The sequence below is a fragment of the Mauremys mutica genome, unplaced genomic scaffold, assembly GCF_020497125.1.
Source record: "Mauremys mutica isolate MM-2020 ecotype Southern unplaced genomic scaffold, ASM2049712v1 Super-Scaffold_1559, whole genome shotgun sequence".
Classification (NCBI taxonomy): domain Eukaryota; kingdom Metazoa; phylum Chordata; order Testudines; family Geoemydidae; genus Mauremys; species Mauremys mutica.
Window position 1 is genome coordinate 29,993 of NW_025423353.1, and position 13,250 is coordinate 43,242.

A 13,250-nucleotide genomic window follows, 5' to 3' on the forward strand; every position below is an offset into this window, starting at 1 on the left:
AAGATGTCTACACTGCAAATTTACCATCCCACACCCCAAGCCCTGGGAGCCTGAGCTGGCATGGGACAGCCGTGGGTGTTTCATTGCAGTGTGGACATAGCCCAGCATTATGTCTACACTGCCATTAACACACCCAAGTCACTATTCTCAAACCCTGGGTCAGTTGATTCAGGCTTGTGGGGCTTGTGCTGCAGGGTTATAAAATTACAGTGTAGACACTTGGGCTTCAGCCCAGCCTCCGAGACCCCACGAGGGGTGAGGGTCTCCGAGCCTGGGCTCCAGTCTGAGCCCCAGGAGCCCAAATCAGATCATCCAGGCCAGCCGGGCTACAGGGATTTTATCACAGTATAGATGCCCTCTCAGGGTATGTCTACACTGCAATGTAAGCCCAGGGTTAGCAGAAGTCATGTCAGCAGCCCCAACACATAAACATAAACCACAAGGGAAAGACCCCCCCCCCAATAAGCTGGGCAGGGTCCTTCTCCCTACGGTTCGTAAGTCCAGCAACCAAAAGTCCTTTAACATGAGCCATCCCCTCTCTGCACCCCACTCACAGCTGTTGTCCTTAGTCAGTGCAAGCCCAGAGGTGCCTCTGTAGAGTTCACCTGCCAGCCTGGGTGGAAAAGGGGGGAAATAAGGAGGCACCGTACTTACTATGGTGTTTAGGGACTCACTCATCCCGCCACAGCCCCCCTGTCCTAATGTTGGTCTGACACCTACATTTTAGTATTGGGACCCAGGCCCCAGCCCACTTGGCTTTGGAACCCCTGTCCCCTGCCTAGCAAGTGCTATTGAATTGAGGGTGAGTCCCTCAGTCGGGGTCTGCCAAGCACAGTTGTGCTGCCCTCAAGTCACACAGCAAGGAGAACAACCCTTTATTTCTCCTGCCCCTGTAACATGGAGACTGGGAATCCAACACCAGCCACAAGTGATCATTTCGGCAGCCCAACCTATTTCCAACATACTGTAAAATCCACATGCAGACTCGTACACGAAACCTTGCAAGAAAATCTTCCTGAGGGGGTCTGAAGCACCTGCTGCTGGAGGGATTGAGGGAGCCGTGGGTTGGGATTGAGAAGCAGCGTGAGGAGGGGGGCCTGTGGGTTGGGATTGAGGGGCACTGGGAATAGGAGGGGCCTGTGGGTTGGTATTGAGGGGCACTGGGAATAGGAGGGGGCTGTGGGTTGGGACAGAGGAGAAGGGTGAAGAGGAGCAGGCTCTGGTTGGGATTGAGGAGCAGTGAGCATAGGAGGGTCTGAGGGTTGGGTCTGAGGGGCACTGGGAAAAGAGGGGACATGGGTTTAGGCTGAAGAGCATCCTCGTTTGGGGATCCAGCAGGACAGGGGAAGGCAGCAGGTGATTGTAATTCCTTAGGGATATTCTGTGTGTGTGTGTGTGTGTGCAGGGAAGGAACATGCTATATGCCCAGAGGCCTTTATTCCTCCAGGCTGCAAGGACAGAGGGGCTGTCAGGAAGTTGCCCCTTCAATCCCCCCGACACAAAGGCCCTTCTGAGGAAAGGCAAAATCCTAGAGAGAAAAAGTAACATGAAAGAGGACTCCAGAAACACAGTTTAAGACCTTCCTGAGTAGTTTATCACCTGACCAGGGACTTGAACCCTGGACCCTCAGATTAAAAGTCTGATGCTCTACCAACTGAGCTAGCCAGACTCACAAAGCAAAAGAGCAAGCTGGTGCAGAGGAGAAACTAGTCAAGAAAACAAGAGCGGGAAACAATACGGGAAACCTTCTGCTCTCTCTGGCCTGGTCAGGGGGCTGTGCCGATCAGGTGTCCGCATTAAGTTCGGCATCAATGTGGTGATCCTGGGGAAGCTTGGGGTCCCCAGGTTGCCTAAGGAGGGGTCAACCAGCCCAGGTCGGAAACGGAGCAGGTCAAATCTCCCCTGCTGATCAGTAGTGGGATCGCACCTGTGAATAGCCCCTGCAGCGTAGCCTGGGCAAGACAGTGAGACACGGTCTCTTTTTAGACACCTCCCCTCCCCCGCAGAGACTGTATGGGGGGATGGGAGCTCCCATTGTGGGGATCCTGAACTGGTGGGAGGGAGGCACCATGTACCAGGGATCCCGAAACACAGAACAGGGACACCCACACACACCAGGTATCTTGCAGCAAGAGCTGCAGTCTTGATTTACAAACTGCAAGTGATGGGGAAATTACCACCTCCCTTGCGGAGCTTGTTCCACTAGATAATTAGCCTCACGGTTAAAAAATGGTCATTTCCAGGTGGGATTTTCTGACATCGACTGCAAGCCAATGGGGTCGTGTTCAATCTTTGTCTGGTGAATTAAAGAACCCTTTAAATCACATATTCCCCCCCTCTGGGAATTTGTAAAACGTATTTAAAACAGTGATTAAATCGCCTCTTAGCCTCCAGTCAATGAAATCAATTGAGCTTCTTCAGTCTCTCGCTGGAGACATTTTCCTTGTTTTTAAAGGCAAAAATCCTGATCTTTCCAATGGGAGCTGCTGCTTCAATGTTCAGTTTGGGGAGGGATTTGGCTGCACTCAGAGATCTGCCCGCGGGTTACAATCTGCGATCCGAAGGGTCGAACGCAAACAGCGTTTAGATAGGACCGTCAGTGCCGCCCCCGTGTGGCCAAAGATTAGAACTGACCAGCAGAGTTTACAGCTGGAGCCTGGGACGCTCCTGAACAAACTGGGCCCAAAGCCTCTCGCGTGGGACCCTCGCTGTGCAGCAGGAGGCTGAGGGAAGCTGATTGTCAGGGCTCAGGGCAGCTCCCTGCCATGCTGAGCCGGTGTCTGTGCTAAGCTCGGCATCAATCAGGTGATTCTGGGCAGTTCGGGGTCCCCGGGCTCCCACAGGAGGGTGAAGCAGGTCACCCCTGGAGCAGGTTAAAGCTGCAGGGTGACATTGGGGTTGCTGCCCCTGTGAACAGCTGCTGTAGCACCGCCTGGGCAGGACAGGGAGAGCCAGTTATACCCCCCCCAGCCTGTATCGGGGGATGGGAGCACTCACACCCTGGGGACCCACCCACCAGAGATCTGCTGGGGGGAGAGTGGCACCCACACACCCAGGATCTTGTAGGGGAGACAAGGGCATCCACACTCCGGGATCCTCTGCAGAGGGACGGACACCCACACATCCAGGATTCTGTATGGGGGGCAGAGGTACCTGGACACCTGGGCGGGGGAAGGGGGCAACGAAACAGCCGGGATCTTACCTGGGAGGACAGCGGCGCCTGCAGCTCGACATGAGACGGGGGCGGGGGGAGCAGGAGCATTTCCCAGTTCCAGGCTGTCCCCGTCTGGCCAAGGCACAGAGCTCACAAGCAGAGTTTAACGTTCCAGCTGCCAGATCGCAAAACAAGCCGGGCTCCATGGCTGGTGCCTGTGATCCCAGCGCCTGGGGAGGCTGAGGCCGGTGCATTGCTTGAGCCCAGGAGTTGGGGGCTGTGCCAATCGGGTGTCCACACTAAATTTGGCATCAATGTGGTGATCCTGGGGAAGCTTGGGGTCCCCAGGTTGCCTAAGGAGGGGTGAACCGGCCCAGGTCAGAAACGGAGCAGGTCAAATCTCCCGTGCTGATCAGTAGTGGGATCGCACCTGTGAATAGCCCCTGCAGCGCAGCCTGGGCAAGACAGTGAGACACGGTCTCTTTTTAGACACCCCCCTCCCCCGCAGAGCCTGGGTGGGGGGATGGGAGCACCCACACGCTGGGGATTCTGACTTGGGGGGAGGGACGTACCCAAGCAACACAGATCTTGAAAAGGGGAACAGAGACACCCACACACCACAGAGCCTGGATGGGGGCAGGGGAACCACACACGGGAGCTAGTTCATGGGGTGCGGGACACACCCATATGCTCCATTGCACCATTCTTAATGAGAAGAACGGGGGCATCCGCACAACACGGATCCTTAATGGGCGGGGGGACACCCACACACTCCACTATTAACCAGGAGGGACAGGGGCACCAGACACCCTCAGTAGTGTGGAGAACACCCACATCCACCGGATCCCTCATGGGGGGTAAGACAGAGGGGATTGTAATAGGGCCCAGCGCACCCACGCACCAGGGATTGTTAAGGGTTGAAGGGACAGGGACACCCACACACACTGAGATCACGTCCTTGGAGGAACGCAAAACCTCCACAGAAGGACCTGGTCTGTTCCATGATGGCAGCCCAGCCTGGGTGAGTCAAAGTCTCCTTTTATACAGGCACGCCCCAGAGATCCTGACTAGGGGAGAGAGACACCCACCCACCAGAGATCCTTAATGGTCTAGGGTGCACCCACACACCAGGGATTCTTATGGGTGGGAGGAATGGAGACAGCCAGACACACTGAGATCACTTCCTCCCAGGAACCTGGGCCAGACAGGGAGACACAGTCCCCCTTTACATATCTGCCAGACAACCTTCCTCCCACTCCCTCCACACAATGTTCTTATTTGGAGGTGAAGCCAGGGAAACCACATGGAGGATTCTTATCTGGGGAACTGGGGGCACCCACTTACCACCAGAGATTCTTAAGGGCAGGAGGAACAGGGACTCCCACCTCTGCAGCATGGGGGTGGGTCGCCTGCTGGGATCATCTGGGCATATTTTACCTCGTCAGCTCCCTGCCATTGCCTTGGGGGCCCCTTGTCCGCTGCCTCTGGTACCCAGTTTAGCCTCCTTCCTGAGGGCTGAAACGCTTTGATCTATCTAAGGTCTGTGGGATCAATACGTGTCATGGTGTAATTCTGTGTTATTCGGGGGTCAGACTAGCTGAGCTAATGGCCCCTTCTGCCCTTAAACGCCATGAAAACATTTCCCTGATTTCTCCTTGCGCCTGACAGACACCACGGTGAGGGGCCCAAGAGAAGATCCTGGACACAGCGCTCTGGCTCTTACTTTACTTGGTGACGTCAGCGCTTTCCTAGCAAAGCTGCTGCTAAAGCGCTGGATTTGGGGAACTGTTCGGCTCCGATTCAGAGATCTGCCTGCGGGGTGTGAACCTGCCACGAGGAGCGGGAAACGCAACCAGCAATGGGAAGCGTTGGCTGAGCTCCAGGCTGCCCCCGTGTGGCCAAAGCTTAGAACTGAGCAGCGGAGTTTAAAGCTGGCGCTGGGAGGGACCTGAACACGCGGGGCACGAAGGCTCCTGCGTGTAACGCTTGTTAGGTGGGCAGCTGAGTGTAGCTGATTGCTGGAGTTCAGGGCTGCACCCCGGGGTGCTGAGCAGGTGTCTGTGCTCAGGTTGGCCTCGCTATGATGGTTTCTGGGAAGTTTGGGGTCACCAGTCTCCCTCAAGAGAGGGGAGCCAGGCCAGAAAAGGAGGCTTTCAAAACTCTGGTACGAATTGCCAGTGGGACTGCCCCTGTGAAGAGCCGCTGCAGTCCCGCCAGGGAGAGCCGGTCTCTCTTTGTGCAGCCCCCCCCCCCCAATTCCTCAGGACGAGGGTTGTGCTCAAAGATCTGTGCCCCGTGTTTTAACCTCCATGTGAAGCGAACAGTGCTTCAGCTCAGTTCCAGGCTCCACTTCCACCGGCTCAGGCAAGATGGTGCAGAGGAGCCCCTGGGTGGCTGTGGGCCTGGGGAGGATGGCTTTTGATTTTTCGGCTTGACCGCTACGGGCAGCAAGGCCAAAAGTCAGATGGCCGGCTCTCCCGTCCACCAGGCTCATCAGGAGCCCTTAGTCGACAGGCTCGGAGAATGCGGGCATCGCCCCCCACTACCTCTCGCATGCAATGCGAGCGCTCTGCCGCTTGAGCTAATTCCCCTCAGCTGGCCTGACTCTCAGGCACCGGGCAAAAAAAGGCAAGGGCTCTCTGGCCTTAAGCAGAACACAGCCTGAAATGGGGGGGAGGGGGGGCGTTACCCAGAGCTGGGGAAGGGGGTCCGAGTCCCAGCCACGCTCCTCAGCACAAACACCAACGCTCCCTCCCTGGAGTGTGTCTGGGCTGAGAGTTAGCCCCTGAAACAAGCACCAAGCTTCAGAAGACAACGCAGGGATAGATCACTTGACGATTGCCTGCTCTGGTCATTGCCTCTGAAGCGCCTGGCATCGGTTATTGTCGGAAGACGTGATAGTGGCGTAGATGGACCATCGGTCTCACCCAGGAGGGCCGTTCTTATCTTCACCACTTTCCTCTAACCCAAGCAAAGCCAGAAGCAGGCCCAGCTCAGCAACTCTAGCAGACTCCCTGGCCTCTGGCCCAGCATACAGCAAAACGACCCTGCCTCCGCCAGGATAGACAGCCACCGACTCCCTCTTCCAGACCAACGCAGCCCTTCCCCGCTTTGGCTGTCTCCAAGCTGTCTGCGTGCTCTGCTCTGCTCCACGGCTGCCATGCTGCCTGAGATCAGGAGGCTGCGAGGTCTCACGGTCTCAGCTGAGCTGGTATCGCATGCCACCCCGCCCATCTCCTCATTCTCTTCATGGACCCCTGGGATGTGAGTAATTCTGTATTTGAGTGGCTCTCCCTCCCGGCCAATGAGCTTGGCGTAGACTAGCAGGGAGGGAGGAGGAAAGGGATTGTGCTCCAGTGAGAGCTCAGAAAGAAAGGTGCAGGTCCCCCACTAGAGCCCAGCACAGCAGAGCAAAGCAGAGCAGAGCAGGCTGGAGAATGTGTGTATGGGTCTGACTACTTCTCCCATGCTCTTCCATTTGAGCTAACTTCCCCCAGCTGTTGCCAGCCTCCCAGTCAGCGCAAGGGGGAGAAGGGCCGGGGTGGAAGAGCTTTGTGCTCCGCAAGGGCTGGCCTTTTGGGAGGCCAAGCGGGGAGAGGGATGGAGGCCACTGGAGGAGCTGAGCTGGCTGACTGTCCATGGCTTCTAAAAGAAGGGCAAGAGAAGGTCCCGCGGCTGCCTTGCCGCTGGAGAATGCGGGCATTGATCCCGCTGCCTCTCGCATGCGCTGCCCAAAGATCCTAGCAGCCCTGCCATTTTTGCAACCAGGAGACTGACTGCCTGGACCCATGATTTTATTGCAAAAGACCCCTTCACATCAGGAGAATTTTCCTACTGATGATTGGCCTAATTATTTTTTAGTTCCATTGTGCTTTTAAACAGCAGGAAAAAAGGACAAGGTAACGTGCTGGCTAATCTCTCCCTTGTCCGCTGCAGCCCCCACGTCCTGATTATTTCCCCTGTAGAAGCTGAACCACGACGGTGGTGGAAAAGAAGAAAAAACACTCACGTTGTTGATATTGCCAAAGTCCAGAAATTCCTGACTAAAAGGACATTGAGAACTGACCCTGGTGAAGAAACGAAGAATTGTATACTGGCAGGAAGAAATTTGGGACTCCTGCTGAGAAATGTGATGTTAATTGGATTTTGGGATTTATTCTACAGGCTGCGCCCTGTGTTTTGGATAAAATTTTAGCATGTATTGCCCCTCCCTAACTGGATTGTAAATGATATTACCCCCCCCCCCCCCGTTACTAACCCCAATTTTTTAGAGCCTACTTGTTTTTTTGTTTTTAGAGTTTGAGAAAACTCGGCCAAAAGGTTTGTTGAGTATTCTCAAAGGGGGGAGTTGTGGGTTATTTAGGCATAAATTTAGGTAATTTGGGAGAATGGCTTTGAATTTATGTAACCCAAAGTATTTTTATGTAAAGTGCTTTTGTTAGCCTTATTAGGTTTTGTTAATTTTGTGTTATGTGCTGATTATTGGCTGTTGTAGATTGCTTGATATTAGATGTAGTCAATATTATAATAGATAGGTTGAATGCAGATGTTGTAATTAAAGTTATGCATAAAAATGTAGCCCCCACGGTGGGAAAGTACAGATAATTGCTTGCAGTAGAGACTAGAAGGGTGGGGGCTAGTTAAGAAGTACACCCTCTTAACTAAATTGATAGTGGAATAGTTGGTGTTTATGTAAGGAACGGTTTAGCAAGAGGAAAAAAGGATCGGGCCCAGGCAGGCAGGCAATAGACAGAGAATTTGAAGAGGAAAAAAGGATCGGGCCCAGGCGGCGGGCAACAGACAACAAGCTTGGAAAATTGGTTGATAACCTTGAGGGTGTAGTTGATAGAAAAGGTAATTAACTACAAGCGAGTAATGTTAGGCAGAGTAAAAGGTTAACTCTGTGGTTGCTGGAGGGAATAGTAGCTGAATTTTGTAAAATGCTAAAAGAAAAGTTTTTGGTGTTTTTAAATGTTTGCAATAAATTTAGGCAAAGAAATTAGTTTGCAATTGTTTGGCTATGAATAATTTTGTTGCATTAGCTGAAGAATGTATATAGTGCTATGTAATTGAAATTGTATTAGGCTTTAAGGGCATTGTAAGTGGTAATGTTTTCTTTCAGTGTTTAAAAGCAGGAGTTAAAAGTAAAAAGCAAGCCAGAAAGCATCTGTATTAATGCAAGTTATTTAACTGATAAGGTAGAAGCCACTGAAACCTGAGCTGCCTATAAAACATATATAAGAATATATGGGGTAATTCCCCTGTTTTGCCTGCAAGCTATATAGTGTATTTGTATATTTTAAGTAATGATTGATTGCCCAGTAGGGGTAAATTTGTTTTTGTTTTTTAGATATTAAAGAAATTTGATGTTAGCTGTATAGCATTTAATATACCATGCATTTACTAATAGAGTAAAAATTTCAGTTTTGTATTTTATGTTTTGTTTTGTGGTGTTTGTTTGTAGCCAGAATTGTTGTGTTTAATATTTTTATGAGATGGTCTGATTTGAAATTAAGCTGAAGAGTAAGATTGAAATGCAGATACTGGTTTTATTTAATTTAAAATACAAAGTGTTTGAATACATCAGAAGAAAAATGTGATATGCTAAAGTTTAATACATTTTCTTAAGTAAGAGAGAAATTTTATTGGCCAACTCTTTTATTTTAGAATGGTTATTAAAATTTGCATACCTATAGTTTTGGAAAGCAAGGACATGGTTGTAAGAATTTTGAAGGTATGTGTTGTATAAATTTATTTGATTATTTGCATTTTATGTATGCGTTGCTTTAGCAATTGCAGGATAATATGCATAAGCTTATGCATAATTGTAATCCTTTGTGGGACTGGCTTAATGGCTTTGATTGGCCCACTTGGGTTAATTTTCTTCTCCATATGGGAATAATTGCGTTGGGAGTTGTTGTTTTTTTTTATTTTATTTTGCTTGCCCTGTTTTGTACGCCTTTTGCTATGAAGTTTGGAGAGGTTTATTGGATGTTTTTCTTTTTTTTAAGAAAAGAGGGGGAGATGTGGGGTTACATCATCCCTATGCTGCCTTGGTGGAAAGTTACAGCAGCAGGACAACAAGAATAGAGGAGTTAGATAAAGTTGTTATGAGAAAGTTGAGAGCTAGCCCGTGGGAGACAGACGCCAGGTGGCCTAACTGGGATCAGATAAGTTGCATGGGAAATGGGAAAACAGTAAGCAAAGGGCCATGCATGTGAAAAGTGTGTGTATCAGACAAAGAACCAATCAGCAGCAATGTAATGTTGGTGTGTCTGACGTTTGCTAATATGGAGAAGCCTATATAATATGATGCATTGTAAATAATAAACGATTCAGCTTGCAATCATATTGGTTGTTGAGCTTTATCCGGCCCGCATGCAACGCAACACTCCGCCGGCGCAGGGTGACCTTTGGGACTTCCCTGGACACCATCCTCCCACCGCCCACAGCCAGACCCCCCAAGCCCACACTCGAGCCCACACCTCCGACAGGAAGGAGCAGGAGGACCACTCCGCCCAGGGGCACCACCACTCGAAGTCAGCTTCACTTGCTTCCTCTTCTACCCCTTTCCTCCCAAGTTATGCGCGCCTCACGGGAGCAGGCCCTGGGAAGACGCAGGCACGGCACTCTGACTGGCGCAAGCCAAACGCCCACTCCGAGAGTTTAGCACGGGCTCTTGAGGCACTGGAGGAACCCCATGCAGACGCACTGACGGAGCTAAGCTTTACGGCCAAGGGCCCTACCTGTGCAGAAAGCCAACTTGCTTGTGAAAAAGACGCCTCTTTCGGCTCCCCTTCCAAACTTCCAAATGCCTCCAAATGGGAAAACACACACACTGAAACACCCAAACGGTCCTAACGCTGGGGCCAGGTGAAAAAGAAAAGCAAGGAAAAGATTTCTAAATGGCCACCCTGCCAGAGTCGTACAGCTCCGCAAGTGAAACCCGTGGGAGGGACATTACACAGAAAAGGGGAATGGAAAGATGCCCAAATTGAGATGCTGTGGAAAGCTACAGCCCCATCGCTACTCCTACTCTGCACACTTCTTGCAACAGCTGATGAACGGCCAGGTGCTTTTCGCATCCAAGCCCACACCAGGGAAAGACCTTGAGAAGCTTCCCGTGGCTTGCCTGGTTCAGCTGGTCAGAGTGTGGCACTCGTGGAGGCAAGATGGTGCAGAGGAGCCCCTGAGTGGCTGTGGGCCTGGGGAGGATGGCTTTTGATTTTTCGGCCTGACCGCTACGGGCAGCCAGGCCAAAAGTCAGATGGCCGGCTCTCCCGTCCACCAGGCTCATCAGGAGCCCTTAGTCGACAGGCTCGGAGAATGCGGGCAGCGTCCCCCACTACCTCTCGCATGCAAAGCGAGCGCTCTGACGCTTGAGCTAATTCCCCGCAGCTGGCCTGACTCTCAGGCACCGGGCAAAAAAAGGCAAGGGCTCTGTGGCCTTAAGCAGAACACAGCCTGAAATGGGGGGGAGGGGGGCGTGCTACCCAGAGCTGGGGAAGGGGGTCCGAGTCCCAGCCACGCTCCTCGGCACAAACACCAACGCTCCCTCCCTGGAGTGTGTCTGGGCTGAGAGTTAGCCCCTGAAACAAGCACCAAGCTTCAGAAGACAACACAGGGATAGATCACTTGACAATTGCCTGCTCTGGCCATTGCCTCTGAAGCGCCTGGCATCGGTTACTGTCAGAAGACGGGATAGTGGCCTAGATGGACCATCGGTCTCACCCAGGAGGGCCGTTCTTATCTTCACCACTTTCCTCTAACCCAAGCAAAGCCAGAAGCAGGCCCAGCTCAGCAACTCTAGCAGACTCCCTGGCCTCTGGTCCAGCATACAGCAAAACGACAGTGCCTCCGCCAGGATAGACAGCCACCGACTCCCTCTTCCAGACCAACGCAGCCCTTCCCCGCTTTGGCTGTCTCCAAGCTGTCTGCGTGCTTTGCTCTGCTCTGCTCCATGGCTGCCATGCTGCCTGAGATCAGGAGGCTGCGAGGTCTCACTGTCTCAGCTGAGCTGGTATCGCGTGCCACCCCGCCCATCTCCTCATTCTCTTCATGGACCCCTGGGATGTGAGTAATTCTGTATTTGAGTGGCTCTCCCTCCCGGCCAATGAGCTTGGCGTAGACTAGCAGGGAGGGAGGAGGAAAGGGATTGTGCTCCAGTGAGAGCTCAGAAAGAAAGGTGCAGGTCCCCCACTAGAGCCCAGCACAGCAGAGCAAAGCAGAGCAGAGCAGGCTGGAGAATGTGTGTATGGGTCTGACTACTTCTCCCATGCTCTTCCATTTGAGCTAACTTCCCCCAGCTGTCGCCAGCCTCCCAGTCAGTGCAAGGGGGAGAAGGGCCGGGGAGGAAAAGCTTTGTGCTCCGCAAGGGCTGGCTTTTTGGGAGGCCAAGCGGGGAGAGGAACGGAGGCCAATGGAGGAGCTGAGCTGGCTGACTGTCTATGGCTTCTAAAAGAAGGGCAAAAGAAGGTCCCGCGGCTGCCTTGCCGCTGGAGGACGCGGGCATTGATCCCCGCTGCCTCTCGCATGCGAAGCGAGCGCTCTACCACTTGAGCTAATTCCCCTACCTTGGCAAGTGCTGTCTTGATCCGTTCATTCGATAACGGAGGCCACATCGTTCCCCGCGCCAGCCGGTGACTCCTTCCAAAAGGGTCAGGCAAGAGAGGGCATACCGTAGGCCGGCTAGCTCAGCTGGTTACAGCGTGGTGCTAATAACACCAAGGTCATGGGTTCAAGCCCTATGCTGGCCACTCAGGGTGCAGGAGGGAGAGGGTGGCTTCTGGTCTTTTGGCTGACTGCTAGGGGTGGCAGAGGCCAAAACCAGGTGGGCCGGGAGCGGGCAAGAGCCCTGCTGGGCGCGGGCACAGGCGCCTGGCAGGAGGAGGCTCCGGACACCTCCTTGGGCTCTCCTCCCTGGGCTAATCGCTCCACCTGCTGCCTGAAAGGAACTTGGGCCCGGGGAGGAGACGGGTGAGCCCGGCCGGCTGCCTTCCAGGCTCAAGGAGGCCAGGCTTGAGCTGCCCGCCCGCGAAGCCAAAATCGCAGGCCTGCCGGCTCACCCCCATTTCCACAGAGGGTTGACCTGATGGCCCGAATTCTTGCCGGCCGCCAGCTCCACCCAAATGGACCCGACGCCGGATCATGCTCCCCAGCCCAAGCCACAGAGGAAGGCTTAATCCTCGGCACCCCAACCTAGGGGAGAGGCTTCACACTCCGCCGGCGCAGGGTGACCTTTGGGACTTCCCTGGACACCATCCTCCCACCGCCCACAGCCAGACCCCCCAAGCCCACACTCGAGCCCACACCTCCGACAGGAAGGAGCAGGAGGACCACTCCGCCCAGGGGCACCACCACTCAAAGTCAGCTTCACTTGCTTCCTCTTCTACCCCTTTCCTCCCAAGTTATGCGCGCCTCACGGGAGCCGGCCCTGGGAAGACGCAGGCACGGCACTCTGACTGGCGCAAGCCAAACGCCCACTCCGAGAGTTTAGCACGGGCTCTTGAGGCACTGGAGGAACCCCATGCAGACGCACTGACGGAGTTAAGCTTTACGGCCAAGGGCCCTACCTGTGCAGAAAGCCAACTTGCTTGTGAAAAAGACGCCTCTTTCGGCTCCCCTTCCAAACTTCCAAATGCCTCCAAATGGGAAAACACACACACTGAAACACCCAAACGGTCCTAACGCTGGGGCCAGGTGAAAAAGAAAAGCAAGGAAAAGATTTCTAAATGGCCACCCTGCCAGAGTCGTACAGCTCCGCAAGTGAAATCCGTGGGAGGGACATTACACAGAAAAGGGGAATGGAAAGCTGCCCAAATTGAGATGCTGTGGAAAGCTACAGCCCCATCGCTACTCCTACTCTGCACACTTCTTGCAACAGCTGATGAACGGCCAGGTGCTTTTCGCATCCAAGCCCACACCAGGGAAAGACCTTGAGAAGCTTCCCGTGGCTTGCCTGGTTCAGCTGGTCAGAGTGTGGCACTCGTGGAGGCAAGATGGTGCAGAGCAGCCCCTGGGTGGCTGGGGCCTGGGGAGGATGGCTTTTGATTTTTTGGCCTGACCGCTACAGGCAGCCAGGCCAAAAGTCAGATGG

At 53.3% G+C, this 13,250-nt stretch overlaps 2 non-coding genes across 2 annotated transcripts; one reads left to right on the forward strand and one right to left on the reverse strand.

Moving 5' to 3' along the window:
• Positions 1-1,596: 1,596 nt before the first annotated feature.
• Positions 1,597-1,669, reverse strand: TRNAK-UUU. The gene has a single exon. It is a non-coding gene; the product is annotated as a tRNA-Lys (tRNA).
• A 10,167-nt stretch (positions 1,670-11,836) lies between these two features.
• Positions 11,837-11,910, forward strand: TRNAI-AAU. The gene has a single exon. It is a non-coding gene; the product is annotated as a tRNA-Ile (tRNA).
• Positions 11,911-13,250: the final 1,340 nt, after the last annotated feature.